Here is a 15678-nt window from a genome sequence, read left to right as displayed (position 1 = left end):
GTTTTTATCATGAAATTGTAGCAATTCAATTACATCTTCAGACTTCACTTCTAATTTTATAGTGCTATTTCCACCATATCTTCAGTGACTTTGAAATCTTGAATCTCTCAAAGGCAGCTATGAAGGTTAGAATCAACTCTGAAACTCTTGTTGATATTGATAGTTTGACCACCTCCCATGAATCACGAATGTTTATAATGGCATTGAGAATGGTGAATCCTTTCCAGAAGACTTTCAAATTTTGCTCACATCCTTCAGGGGAGCTATTTCCTTACATAATGTATTTCTTAAATAATAAGACAGGCCGGGCACAGTGGTTCATGCCTATAATCCCAGCACTTTGGGAGGTCAAGGTGAGAGGATTGCCTGAGCCCACAGGTTCAAGACCAGCCTGGACAACTTGGAGAGACCTCATCTCTACAATAAATAAAAAAAAATAGCAGGACATGGTGGCGCATGCCTGTAATTCCAGCTATTTGAAAGGCTGAGGTGGAAGGATCACCTAAGCCCAGCAGGTCGAGGCTGTGGTGGCCAGAAGTGTGCCACTGCCCTCAGCCTGGGCAACAGAGTGAGATTCCAACTCAAATAATGATAATAATAATAATAAGAAGAAGAAGACTTGAAAGTCAAAATGGGCTGGGTGCAGTGGCTCATGCCTATAATCCCAGCACTTTGGGAGGTGAAGACAGAGGACTGCCTGAACTCACGGGTTTGAGACCATCCTGAGTTACATGGCGAGACCTCATCTCTAACAGTAAATCAAACAATTAGCTGGGTGTGGTGGTGCATGCCTGTGGCTCCAGCTACTTGGAAGGCTAAGCTGAAAGGAACACCTGCCCAGCAATTTGAGGCTGTGGTGGCCATGAGTCTGGGTAACAGACTCTGACTCAAAAAAAAAAAGAAAAGAAAAGAAAGAAAGAAAGGCAGAATGACTCCTTGATCTATAGATTTCAAGGTGAATATCATGTTAGTAGGCAAGAAACATTAATTTCCTTGTACATCTTCAGCAGAGCTCTTGGATGACTGGGTGTATTCCAGTAAACAGTAATATTTTGAAAAGAATCTGTTCTTTTATTCTGATCTGTAGAACTCAGTAATGGACTTAGCATATTCAGTAAACCATATAGTAAACAGATGACTTTGTTGTTCCATTTTTAGAGCACAGGCAGAGTAAATTTAGCATACTTCTTAAGAACTTCGGCATTTTCAGGGTGATAAAGAAACATTGGCTTCAACTTCAAGTCAGCAGCTTCATCAGCCCTTAACAAGAGAGTCAGCTTGTCCTTAGAAGTTTTGAAACAGACATTGACTTCTGTCTAGCTGTGTAAGTCCTAGATGGCATGTTCTGTAATAGAAAGCTGTATCATCTACATCAAAAATGTGGTGGTCAGCGTAGCCACCTTTATCAATGATCTTAGCTAGATCTTCTGGATAACATAATGCAGCCTCGACATCAGCACTTGCTTGACCCTGCACTTTTATGTTATGAAAACAGGTTGTTGTTTTTTTTAATGCCATGTACCAACCTCTACTAGCTTTAAATTTTTCTTTTACAGTTTCTTCACCTCTCTCAGCCTTCACAAATTTGAAGGGTCAGGGCCTTGCTCTGGATTATGAAATATCTGAGGAAATGTTGTGACTGGTTTGGCCTGCTATCCAGACCACTCAAGCTTTGTTCACATCAATAATAAAGCTGACTTGCTGTCCTGTCATTCAAGTGTTCACAGGAGAAGCACTTTTAATTTCTTTCAAGACCTTTTTCATTGCATTCATACCTTGGCTAACTGATGCAACAGGCCTAGCCTTCAGCCTGTCTTGACTTTTGAAATTCTTGCCTCACTATGCTTACTCATTTCTAGCTTTTGATTGAAAGTAAGAGATGTGTGACTCTTTCACTTGAACACTTAGAGGCCACTGTAGGGTCATTAACTGGCTTAATTTCTATCATTGTGTCTCACAGAACAGGCAGGCCAGAGAAGAGGGAGAGACGAGGAAATGACTGGTCAGCGGTGCAGTCAGAGCATACAACATTTATCAGTTAAGTCTGATGTCTTATATAGATGCAGTTCACAGCACCATAAAGCCATTGCAATAGTAATGGTCACTATTATGGTGATCACTGATCACCATAATAAATATAATAATAATAATACAATGTGAAATACTGTGACAATTACCAACATGTGGCCCAGTGACACAAAGCAAGTAGATGCTTCTAGATTTGGTTGATGCAGGGTTGCCACAAGCCTTCAGTTTGAAAAAACACAGTATCTGCAACATGCAGTAAAGCCAGGTCTGCCTTCATTCATCTTAACATTGTTAGAAATAGCAAAACTGGCCAGCACAGTGACTCACACCTATAATCACAGCACTTTGGTAGGCCGAGGTGAGAGGATTGCTTGAGCCCACGGGTTTGAGACCAACCTGGGCTACTTGGTGAGACCTCATCTCTACGATAAAAAAAAAAAAAATTAGCCAGGCCTGGTGACACATGCCTGTAGTTCCAGCTACTTGGAAGGCTGAGGTGGAAGGATCACCTGAGCCCACCATGTTGAGTCTGCGGTGGCCATGAGCATGCCACTGCACTCCAGCTTGGGCAACTGAGTAAGACTCCAACTCAAAAAAAAGGAATAGCAAAAACTTGAAATCATCTAAATGTTTACCAAAGTACTCTGATTAAATTACTCACAATGTATTCATGCAATATGATATATAGTAAATATATTTTGTTTATTTTATTTATTTATTTTTTTGAGTTGGAGTCTTACTCTGTCACCCAGACTGCAGTGCAGTGGCCGCTCCCCGCCACCGCAGCCTCGACCTGCTGGGCTCCAGCGATCCTTCCACCTCAGCCTTCCGAGTAGCCGGAATTACAGGCATGTGCTACCACGCCCGGCTGATTTTTTGATTTACTGTAGAGATGAGGTCTCGCTGCCCAGGCGGGTCTCGAACCCGCGGGCTCAGGCAATTCACTCACCTCAGCCTCCCAAAGGCGCAGGATTACAGGCTGAGCCACCAGGCCCGGCAGTAAATATATTTTAAAGGAATTGGTTGCCTCTAATAGAATCTACAAGCAAGTAGAAATAATATTTCCTATAGGGAAAGAAAGTGGTGACCAGGATGACAAGAGAAAAAGGGAAACATTTTTCAGTTGAGCATTCTTCAGTGCCACTTGTGTATGTGAACTACCTACTCTAAAAAAGTGAAAAGATACATAAGTGCTGTCATCTTTGTAACCCTTCCACTTATTCCCCAAGCAAATGTGACTAAGTAATGGAGCACTTACATACTGCTTCTTCTTTTTGGGGGTCTTTTTGTGATATAACATCATCATCATCTGGACTTGCCTTTCAGAATTCAAGCTTCTTGAGAGTACTGATTACCTGGCTTATTTTGCAACCCCAAATGTTCCTAAGCACAATATCAAGACACAGAAAATGTCTTGCATATTTGTTCAAATTGGGATTTCTCAACCTCAGCACAACTAATGTTTCAGGCAAGATAATTGTTGTGGGGAGCCGTTCTGTGGAACCTAAGTTTAGCATCCTTCCTGACTTATTCCTACTAGATGCCAGTAGCACATCCTAAGTCATGACAAACAAAAATATCTTCAGACATTAACTAAAGTCCCCCAGAATGGGGGAATCACTCCCAGTTGAGAACCATTGGTTTAAATTTAATGACATATCCAATCTTGAGAAGCAGCTACAGAATTCAAAAACATTTTAAAGCCAAGATGTAGGCTAGACATGGTGGCTCACACCTATAATCCCAACACTTTGGGCGTCCGAGGTGAGAGGATTGCCTGAGCCCACAGGTTTGAGACCAGACTGGGCAACTTGGTGAGACCTCATCTCTATAACAAATCAAGAAAAATTAGCCAGACATGGTGGCAGATGTCTGTAGTTCCAGCTACTTGGAAGACTGAGGCAGAAGGATTGCCTGAGCCTAGCAGGTCGAGGCTGCAGTGGTCGTGAGCATACCACTGCCCTCCAGCCTGGGCAACAAAGCGAAGCTCCAACTCAAAATAAATAAATAAATACAGCCAGGAGGTAATATATATCTTCTACTTCAACACAGGTATAATCATTTGTTATACACTATTTTGGTGTAAGTGAATAAAGAGTTGTAATATATGTTATAGACTATAAACTAATAAAAAAGACTCATCTTTAATACTTTTGTCATTATTGATTTACTCCTCTGAATTGTTCTTGTTATTTTGTATCCAGAGTTGATCTTGCATAGGAAGGTGAAAAAATTCAGATTTCTCATTTAGTGAAATTATGATTTGCAACATGATGAATGGTAGCCTGTATGTGAGATACATCATTTTCCCCTTTTCTTCTAGATGACTTTAATGATGGCAAAAATTGATTATCAGAACATCAATGGGTATGATTTAGAGTAAATATCAATTCTTTGATGCAGAATCCATTCTTTGATGCAGATAACCTCATCAAATAGGGATTAGACTATATAAAGATTAATTACACTAGCCAAAGAGTTAGTTCTGGATGATTTCTTTTAATTGACAACCAATGGTTTACAAACTAGAAGTTATCATGTGTGAAATTGGATAAAAAGCCTTACAGTGAAAGTGACAAAGTTACACTAAGGATGTCTAAGATAGACCATTGTCATCCCACAAATAGTATTAATGGGGAGAAAAGACTCCATAATACATGGGTAAAGAAATCAACAAATCTTTCCCTGTCTATAAGATTGTCATTTTGCAACTGAAAGTCTTTGTGGTTTTTAGAGCATTTCTCATCTCTCTTACCCAATCCATTTTTCCCTTTGTGTTAATTTCACTAAGGAGGGAAGTAAAGAAAAAAAAAAAAGAAGGGAGAGAAAGAGGAAGAGACAGAAGAGCTAAAAAAAAAAAAAAAAAAAAGGAGGAGAGGGCGAAGAAGGAATGAAAGAAAATTTTTCTGTGATAGAATGAAATTGCCGCAGATTCTAGTCTACAGGATAAAATTAACCTAGTAGCTTAATTTTATATCTTCTTTTCCTTAATCCCACCAAACCATAAATTAGCCAACAACTATTAAGCCCATTTTGAAAAATACTCAAGAAATTTAATTTCCTAAAGTTATTATGTCCACTATATTTTTATATTATAATTTAAGTAATATATTATAAAGAATCACAAATTATAAAAAATTATAATGCTGTTCAGCCTCTAGAATAAGGCCTTAAAAACTGAAAATTCCTGAATATTGCCTTAAAAACTGAAAATTTCTGCTTCCTTTAATTCTAAAATGTCTTGTATTGTCTTGTATTTCTCTCACCTATCTTGATACCCGAATATCTATCAGCAAATGCCAAATGGTTTTATGTCAATAGTTCCTTATAAGATACTGGATAAAGTTATTTTTCATTTTTTTTTTTTTTTTTGGAGTTGGAGTTGGAGTCTCACTCTGTCGCCCATACTGGAGTGCAGTGGCCTCTCCCGGTCACTGCAGCCTCGACCTGCTGGGCTCCGGCGATCCTTCTGCCTCAGCCTTCCGAGTAGCTGGAACTACAGGCGCGCGCTACCACGCCCAGCTACTTTTTGATTTATTGTAGAGACGAGGTCTTGTCAAGTTGCCTGGGCAGGTCTTGAACCTGCGGGTTCAGACATCCACTTGCCTTGGCCTCCCAAAGTGCTGGGATTACAGACTGAGCCACCAAACCCGGCCGGTATTTTTCATTTTAAAAAAATATTTCTCTGAATCCTAATCGGACGAGAGTACAAGATATGAACTTAGATAAAGTGGGGGTTTTTTGTTGTTTTTTTTTTGAGTTGGAGTCTCACTCTGTCACCCAGACTGGAGTGCAGTGGCCGCTCCCGACCACCGCAGCCTCGACCTGCTGGGCTCCGGCGATCCTTCCGCCTCAGCCTTCCGAGTAGCCGGAATTACAGGCATGCGTTACGACGCCCGGCTGATTTTTTTGATTTATTGTAGAGATGAGGTCTCGCTGCCCAGGCGGGTCTCGAACCCTCGGGCTCAGGCAATCCACTCACCTCAGCCTCCCAAAGGCCTGGGATTACAGGCTGAGCCACCAAACCCAGCTTTTTTTTTTTTTTTTGGAATCTCACTCTGTCATCCAGGCTGAAGGGCAGTGGCATGCTCCCAACCATCACAGTCTTGATCTGCTAGACTCAGGTGATCCTTCTGCCTCAGCCTTCCAACTTGCTAGAACAACAGGCACACGTCACCATGTTCGGCTAATGTTTTGATTTATTGTAGAGATGAGGTCTCACCAAGTTGCCCGGCGGGTTCAAGCAATCCTCTCACCTCAGCCTCCCCAAGTTCTGGGATTATAGGCATGACCCAACACGCCCAGCCAAAATTAGTTAAAGTTTTAACTGACTATCATTTGTTTGCTCTATACTGTATAACAGTCCATTCTAATTAAAAACAAAACATAAGCAAAGAATGCATCAATAGGTACCTAGTTATACATTATTGTATATTAACACAGAACATAGTTACAATTTATTATGCATTATTTATTTATATAAAAGGCTACCAATTTTACAACCTGTTTATTAAACAAGAAGGCATTATGGAATCATCCTATCAAGGTAGGCTACTTGCTTAATAATCAGAAATTTATACAGAATCCATAATTCAGTAGTTGGAATGACTGACCATCCATCAAGCTTTAAAGACAAAATAATTAATCAAGGAGGAATATGCTTTGTGTGCTTTCATGTAGAAATATTACACCTTATTTGTAAGATAAATGTTATTTCACAGTAAATAATAATGTCCACCAAATGATTAACCTCAGATGAATTGATCTTGAAATCTTGATGAAACTAAATATAATGTTTACATTGATGAAGCTAAAACTAAAATTTGTCTAGTAGTTCCAATTTATCATTTTCCAGGAAAAAAATGGACATATAGTATGACTCATTGGATCTTCAAAGATGAATACTCTCAGTATCATAAACATTTATCCATTTCCATTGTAATTTCTCTTCTATTAATTTGAACCAAATGAAAGATGTCACAGAAATTGCAATTCCATATTGTTTAGCTTATTTACATGATCAAGAACTCTAAGGAGCTGAAATAAGAGAGAAAAAGAAAGAAAATCTAAAGAAGAATGCTAGCTTAGTAAAAATAGACAAGTCCCTTAAATGTGTTATATTCAAGTTATTTGAAAAACAATTTAGGAAATCACAAAAAGTTTTGGCATTCAAAAGTTTAGTTCACTTGAATAAACCATTATGTGGTTTCAACAGTCAATGCTCACATGACATGCAAATTTTACACCTTAACTTGGTGTCAAATCAGTGAGTTAATAGATGAGAAATTAATAAATTAAGACATTTAACTCAACGTTGAATAGTTAAGCATAACCTATGTACTTTTTCTGATTATAATTTATAGAAAAATTTAATTATATTTAATTACATTTATTTGCAATTACAAAAAAGGAGATTCTTTATTTTTCTTTAAAATTTGACAATGGCAGGACTTTGTTATCATCTCATGACTTAGATTTAAAAATCATATTGTTGGACTAACAAATGGCCAGTGACATCTTACAGCTGAAACTGCTTTAGCCCAAAACCCAATCTGTCATAGGTTTAATAAGAATGTGAATGTTTATAATTAATCCGAAATTATGAATTAAATGTATAATTGATACATTTTAGAGGATGTAAAGGTCAATTATCTATGTTGATGTAAGATATTAAAAGCTAATCTGAGGCCAGGTGCAGTGGCTCAAGCCTGTAATCCCAGCACTTTGGGAGGCTAAGACGAGAGGATTGCCTGAGCTCAGGGGTTTGAGACCAGCATGGGCAACTTGGTGAGACCTCATCTCTAGAATATATCAAAAAAATGAGCTGGGCATGGTAGCATGCACCTATAGTTTCAGCTACTTGGAAGGCTGAGGTGGAAGGATTTCCTGGACCCAGTAGGTCAACACTGGGGTGGCTGTGAGCATGCTACTACACTCCAGCCTGGGCAACTGCGTGAGACTCCAACTCAAAAGGAAAAAAAAAAAATCTGAGAGGAAAAAAAGAAAAATACCACTGATCTCAGATTCAGTTTGCGACCTTATGAAATTGTCATAATATCCAGCTAACTAGAATTAGGCAATTTAGGAAATATTCTTTAGGATAAAGCATAATACACAACTTTAAAGTATTCAAAATCTTCAGTGTAGCATACAAGATATTATTAAATACAAATACTATTGATCACATTTTTGTATTTGAAAACTGAATTTTAGGCTGGGAGCAGTGGCTCATGCCCCTAATCCCAGCACTGTGGGAGGCTGAGATGGGAGGATTGCTTGAGCTCATGGATTTGAGACCAGCCTGGGCAACTTGGCGAGACTTCATCTCTACAATAAATCAAAAAATTAACTGGGCATGGTGGCGCATGTCTGCAGTTCCAGCTACTTGGAAGGCTAAGGCAGAAGGATCACCTGAGCCTGGTAGGTTGAGGCTGTGGTGGCTGTGAGTGTGCCACTGCACTCCAGCCTGGGCAACTCCGACTTAAAAATAAACAAACAAACAAAAAAACTGAATTTTAGATATTCCTGTAGGGAGCAGAATCCCCTGGTAATTATGATTGAGGAAATGACTCAGGTTTCTTGCTGAGTTCAGTACTATCACATTTTACTTGCCACAGTTAACCTGAGATGATCAAAATCAGAATGTGGATAAATATTTCATTAAAGCTCCATCTTAAATTTCTTCCACTGAATAGATATACTGAGGTCATCAACTCTTATATTTGGATATTTCCATCCAGTACCTAGAATATTAAATATATTAATTTATCAGAGCTTCTATCTAAAATGATAATTATTGTATTCCAGGTATCTTCTATTAGAAGATAGAGAAATGCATTCGATCTTAAAGTTATAATAATGTATAAGCTAAACAGAATTGTGTTACTAAAGTTATAGCCTACAGTGCAATTCATTATCTAGGACTATGTAACATTTATTTGTGACATTTACAAATTCTGTAATTATCAACTTATAAGATATTATTAGTATTATTGCATTACAGTAGTTCTAAAGGCTTAAATTTTACATTCCTAGAGAGTTTTTTGTGCTAAGTTTATTATAAAGACAGTGTTCTAACTTATACAAAGCTTAAAAAATAGAGGAAAAAAAATCAACATACCACTCATATTTTGGAAAATGTTCTTGCCTTCTTGGTCTATATCATGCATTTAAGTTCTGTATTCTAAATATTCTCTTTATAGTTGTTTTCCATAGTGCTTCAGAGTTCTTTTAAGAGTTCGATAGTGAATCTATTAATACTAATTTAATTAGCTAGGTCTGTATTTTTTATTTAAATTTTATTTTATTTTGTTATCTTTCCTCTCTTTCATCACCCAGTAGTGTGAGGCCATCTTGAAAAAAAAACCCCAGCATTAAGTCCTTTTCATCCCATCGTGGTACCCACATGAACTAAACCAATTAGTTTTGCATACAAATTTTTTAAATGGCTTATAGTTGCATACATTGCAAATATTTCCTATGGTATTTTCCATTACAAAACAAGTCAAATATACACAGCATGAAGAAGCAAATATCAAGCAAGAAAGAATATTTTCTTTCTTTTTTTTTTAGAGGCAGGCTTTCACTCCGTCATCCAGACTGGAGTGAAGTGGTGTAATCAGGGTTCACTGTAGCCTCAAACTCTTGGGCTCAAGTGATCCTCCTGCCTCAGCCTCCCAAGAAGCTATAATTACAGGCACAAGCACATGCCACCATGCCTGGTTAGGAGAGAATACTTTCAGAAAATATTTTAGACAAAAGGTTTACTAAATGTCTTAGCCAGAGGCTGCCTGTTTGTTTACGTCATAAGGATATGCAAGTCTCATGTCATCACCGATGCCCAGTTACCCTTTTTTTTCTTAGATTGGAGAACATAGTTTATTTAGAAAGTTAACTAGAGAGAGGGGATTCATCTCTTCAAGTTAGGAGAGGGGACCAGAGCTTAGGAAGCATGGTGGGGACCACAACTCAAAGAGCACATGGCCACACCAGGTCTAGTAAAGCAATGGCCCCCTAGTTGCCTTTTTTAGGGAGAGAAGCAGAGATGAAAACAGACATCTGAAAGACCTTATATTTCAGATGACAGACTAGGCTGGGCCCAGTGGCTCATGTCTGTAATCCTAGCACTTTAGAAGGCCAAGGTGGGAGGGTTGCTTGAGCCCAGGAGTTCAAGACTGGTCCAGGCCACATAGCAAGATTTCATCTCTACAAAAAATTAACAGGGCATGATGGAGCATGACTACAGTTCCAGCTACTCGAGAGGCAGTGGCGAAAGGATTGCCCAGGAAGTTGAGGCTGTAAACCATGATCATGCCACTGCGCTCCAGCCTGGGCAACAGAGAGTTCCACTCGAAACAAAACAAATCAAAACAAAAAAAACAAAAAATGAGAACAAGAGAGACTATAAATAAATTAAAGGGACTTTTAAAACTATTGGCTCATGAAATTGAATGTTACCGTTATTCAGCTTATATTCTCATGCTAACATGGGGGTGAAGCCTTAAGAGTAAGCCTACATTAATGGGTTCATTCATTCATTCATTCAACAAATGCTTATTCAGTATCTTCTCTGTGCTAGGCATTATGCTAGACACCATGAATACAAGAGTAGAGAAACGTGGTTCTTGTCTTCAGGGAGTTTTCATTTGAGAAAGTGGGAAAGAATGATATTTTAAAAATGAGTACTGTGCTAAATTGTCAAATACTGGTAAGTACAATAAAGCATTGCAAATCAGAGTAAGAGGAAAAGAATGAAGAATGGGCTGATATTTTATATGGACCTTCCTGGAGGTTGGTATTTCATCTGATGAAAGGGAGGGAGCCAGCCGTGATGACCTTGATTACATGGAGAAAGAGCAACTGACCAAGGAACGGCAAAGCTCTGAGTTAGGGGAGTGTGAGGCATTTCCCAGTCTGGGACTTAGGCATGAAGGGGTCAGGGTGCCTAGGGGAGTCCTCAAAACCAGAGTCAGAGCCTGGTTCCAATCACTGAGCCCCGCTGGTACTTGTTCCATGTAATGGGAAACCATGGGCGGATTAAAACCAGAGAAATAACAATCTGATTTCCATTTTTAAAGTATTGAGGCTGGGCGTAGTGGCTCACGCCTTTAATCCCAGCACTTTGGAAGACCAAAGTGAGAGGATTGCCTGAGCCCAAGGGTTTGAGACTAGCCTGGGCAAGTTGGTGAGACCTCATCTCTTCAATAAATTTTTAAAAATTAGCCGGGTGTGGTGGCACACACCTGTAGTTTCAACTACTTGGAAGACTGAGGCGGAAGAATCACTTGAACCCAGCAGGTCGAGGTTGTGGTGGCTGTGAACGTGCCACTGCACTCCAGCCTGGTGACAGAGTGAGACTCTGGCTCAAAAAAAAAAAAAAAGTATCAAGATGGCTATTTTGTGACAAACAGGATGTGGTATGTAGCAAGAACAGAATCAGGTTGTTCATTGTGGAAGATTGTTAACAACACTGGGCAAAATTTTTATTTTTGTGCAAGAAAAGGCTATGTTGTGGTGCTTTAGAATTTCTCGTCAGAAGAAGTAATGAGTTACACATTGTATGTATAAAATATTAAATAGAAACTTGATGTTAATTTCTGATTTAAATAAGCAAGTACCTGAATTGGATATGAATGATCACAGAATCTGATTCTACAGAAACTCTTCCTTAGAATTTTATTTGTGAATATCTAAACTTGTTTAAGGCAAATGAAAAGAGTCAGCCTGTGTTTTGAATATTATTTGCTGATGAATATTACTATTTACATTTCTTGTCTCCGAAAAACTGCACAGAATGTGCCACTAGTGATATTTAGATCATAAACCTGTTTTGTTTGTTTGTTTTTTGAGTCATAGTCTCACTCTGTCACCCAGGCTGGAATGCAGTGACACACTCATGGCTACCGAAGCCTCTACCTGCTGGGCTTAGGCAATCCTTCCACCTCATTCTCCCAAATAGCTGGAACTACAGGTGTGCCACCACACCCAGCTAATTTTTTGATTTATTGTAGAGATGAGGTCTCACCAAATTGCTCAAGTTGGTCTTAAACTCCTAGGCTCAGGCAATTCTCTTGCCTCTGCCTCCCAAAGTGCTGGGATTACAGGTGTAAGCCACCATGCCCAGTTATAAACCTGTTTAATGATCAAAAGTATATCAGAAAATTTTGTTCTGATCATCGTCTGATAGGTAGATATTTTGATTTTTAATTCAATGAAATGGTCTTTTCTTAAGTAGCATAAAATAATGCATCCATTGAAGATAAACTTTCCCCGTTATGATACCAAAAAAAGAGAAAAGAAATCAGCTTTGTTCTGATGGATCTGAGCTGGGAAACATATACTGACCCAGAAACAAAGGATGAGGTCACTGCAGTCCATATCATATTTGTTCAGATGATGTCTCAGTACATTCTGGTGCTATGAAAAAATACCATAGGCAGGAAATTTATAAACAATAGATATTTATTCCTCACAGTTCTGGAGTTTAGTCTGTACAAGATCAAGGTGCTGGAAGATTCATTGTCTGGTAAGGGCTTGCTTGTTTCTTCTAAGTTGGCACCATGTTGCTGCTTCCCCTGGAGGAGACAAACGCTGTGTCTTCATATGGCAGAAAGGACAGAAGGTACAATCTCATTTCCTCAAACCCTTTTATAAGAGCCACAAAAAATTAAAATATCTTGGCATCTTCCCAACCGGAGAAGTGAAAGATCTTTACAACGAAAACTATAAAACAATGCTCAAAAAAAATCCAAGAAGACACAAACAAGTGGAAAAATATTCCATGCTCATGGATAGGAAGAATCAACATTGTTAAGATGTCCATCCTACCAAAGGCAATCTAAGATTCAAAGTTATACCCATTAAATTACCAGCATCATTTTTCTCAGACCTGGAAAGAACAATACAGAAATTCATATGAAAACATAAAATGACCACAAATAGCCAAATCAATCCTTAGCAAAAGAAACAAAGCAGGAGGTATTACACTTCCAGAATTCAAACTTTACTATAAGGCTGCAATAATCAAAACAGCCTGGAATTGATACAAGAGCAGGCATACAGACCAAGAGAACAGGGTAGAGATCCCGGAAGCAAAACTTCAATTTCTTGACCAACTTAGCTTCGACAAAGCTTCCAAAAACAACCACTGGAGAGAGGAGAACCTATTTAGTAAATGGTGCTGTGAAAACTGGCTGACCACGTGCAGAAGATTGAAACAAGAGGCCTACCTATCACCATACACAAAAATCAACTCCAAATGGACCAAAAACCTAAACATAAAACCCCAAACATTAAGAATTTTAGAAAACACAGGACACATCCTTACAGAAATCAGAATAGGCAACCAATTCCTGATCAAAACCCCAAAAGCCCAAGCCATAAGAGATAAGATTGACACATAGGACCTCATTAAACTGAAAAGCTTTTGCAAAGCAAAATAAGTCATCAAGAGAGCAAGAGACAGTCCACAGAATGGGAAAAAAATATTTGCCAACTGCATATCTGACAAAGGCCTAACATTCAGGCTACAAGAGACTCAAACGTGCTGAAAGGAAAAAAACAAACAGCCTTGTGAAAAAGTGGGCAAAAGATATCAACAGACACTTCTCAAAAGAAGACATACAGTAGGGCGCGATGGCTCAAGCCTGTAATCCCAGCACTTTGGGAGGCTGAGGCGAGAGGATTGCCTGAGCTCAGGGGTTCAAGACCAGCCTGGGCAACATGGTAAGACCTCATCTCTACAATAAATAAAAAAAAATTAGCCAAATGTTTTGGCACATGCCTGTGTTTCCAGCTACTTGGAAGACTGAGGCAGAAGGATCACCCGAGCCCAGCAGGTGGAGGCTGCGGTGGCTGTGAGTGTGCCACTGAACTCCAGCCAAGGTGACAGAGTGAGCCTATGACTCAGAAAAAAAGAAAAAAGAAGAAAAGACATACCAGCAACCAACAGACACATGAAGAAATGCCCAGCCTCACTCATCATCAGAGAAATGTAAGTCAAAACCATGTTGAGATGCCACCTAACTCCAGTAAGAATGCGCATCATTAATAAAACAAAACAACAGATGCTGGTGAGGATGTGGAGAAAAGGGAACGCTTCTACACTGCTGGTGGGAATGCAAACTAGTGCAACCTCTATGGAAAACAGTGTGATGATTCCTTAAAGAACTAGAAATTGGCCTTCCCTATGACCCAGGAATCCCTCTTCTGGGAATATACCTGAAAGAACTTAAAGCATTCTACAAAAGATACCTGCACATGCATGTCTATTGTAGCATTATTTACAATTGTAAAAACATGGAACCAACCATGCTGCCCATTAAAACTGGACTGGATAAAAAATATGTGGTACATATACATAATGGAATATTATAGTCATAAAGAAGGACAAAATTATGGACTTTGCAGCAGCTTGGATGGAGTTAGAGCCCATAATACTCAGTGATTTATCACAGAAACAAAGAACTGAGTACCACATGTTCTTACTAATAAACAGACCCTGAACATTTACCATAATACTATAAGAAAGGGATTGGCAATAGCCAAAAACTGCCAGAAGAGGGTGAGTACACATAACATCAATAAGGTGCCCAATCTCAAACCAGGCAAAGTAGGGACCAAGGGGAGGCCCAAACTTTACCTGTATGATATCCACTTGTGTATCTATCCCTGAATTGTAGCCCATGTCTTTAAATTAAAAAAAAAAAACCAAGCATACCAGTTGTATATTTTATTATTCTTCAATTTCAAACTTATATTTTTAATACTAAATAATGACTATTAATCTAAGGGAAGAATAAATTAAACTTATAAACTGGGGCCAGGCACAGTGATTCATGCCTATAATCTCTGCACTTTGGGAGGCAGAGACAAGAGGATTGCCTGAGCTCACAGGTTCAAGACCAGCCTGGGCAACTTGGTGAGACCTCATCTCTACAATAAATCAAAAAATTAGCCAAGTGTGGTGGTGCATGCCTGTAGTTCCAACTATTTGGAAGGCTGAGGTGGAAGGATTGCCTGAGCCCAGCAGTTTGAGTCTGCAGTGGCCATGAGCATGCCACTGCACTCCAGCCTGGGTGACACAGTGAGACTCTGACTCAAAAAAAAAATTATAAACTGATGGGTATATTATTATTTAGCATAATTAATATTTGTATTTTGGTAAATAAAATTCTATTTTACATCCAAATTATGGTAATAAAATTATGTTATATAATAGTAGGAGTAAAATTATCACTTCAAAGTTATCATTATGCTGACGTAACAGACAAATTATATGTGGTCTACACCAGTGCTCCTCAAACTTTAATGTGCACACAAATAATTTAACAGATTGCATTAATGCACATTCTGACGCAGTAGGACTAGGTTGAGGTCTGAGGTTCTGTATTTCTAACAAGTTCCAGTGAAATCAGTGCTTATACAAGGGGGAATCCCCCAAAACCCAGCATTTCTTCATAAAAAATTGTGTATTTATTCTTACATGTTTAAGCTTCCAAGTACTCTCCATTTGATGTAATACATCTATCAAGACGCTTTTCCCACTGCTAAAAATAGCTTTTGAACTCATCAATTTTGATGCTTCCACCGTTTTTTGCTTCACCTCTTCCACATCGGCAAAATATTTCCCTTTGAAAACTTTTTTTTCAT

The sequence above is a fragment of the Carlito syrichta genome, unplaced genomic scaffold (genome assembly GCF_000164805.1).
Source record: "Carlito syrichta isolate Samal-C Ts95f unplaced genomic scaffold, Tarsius_syrichta-2.0.1 Scaffold288225, whole genome shotgun sequence".
Taxonomy (NCBI): Eukaryota; Metazoa; Chordata; class Mammalia; order Primates; family Tarsiidae; genus Carlito; species Carlito syrichta.
Note: the sequence above shows the minus strand (reverse complement) of the source record.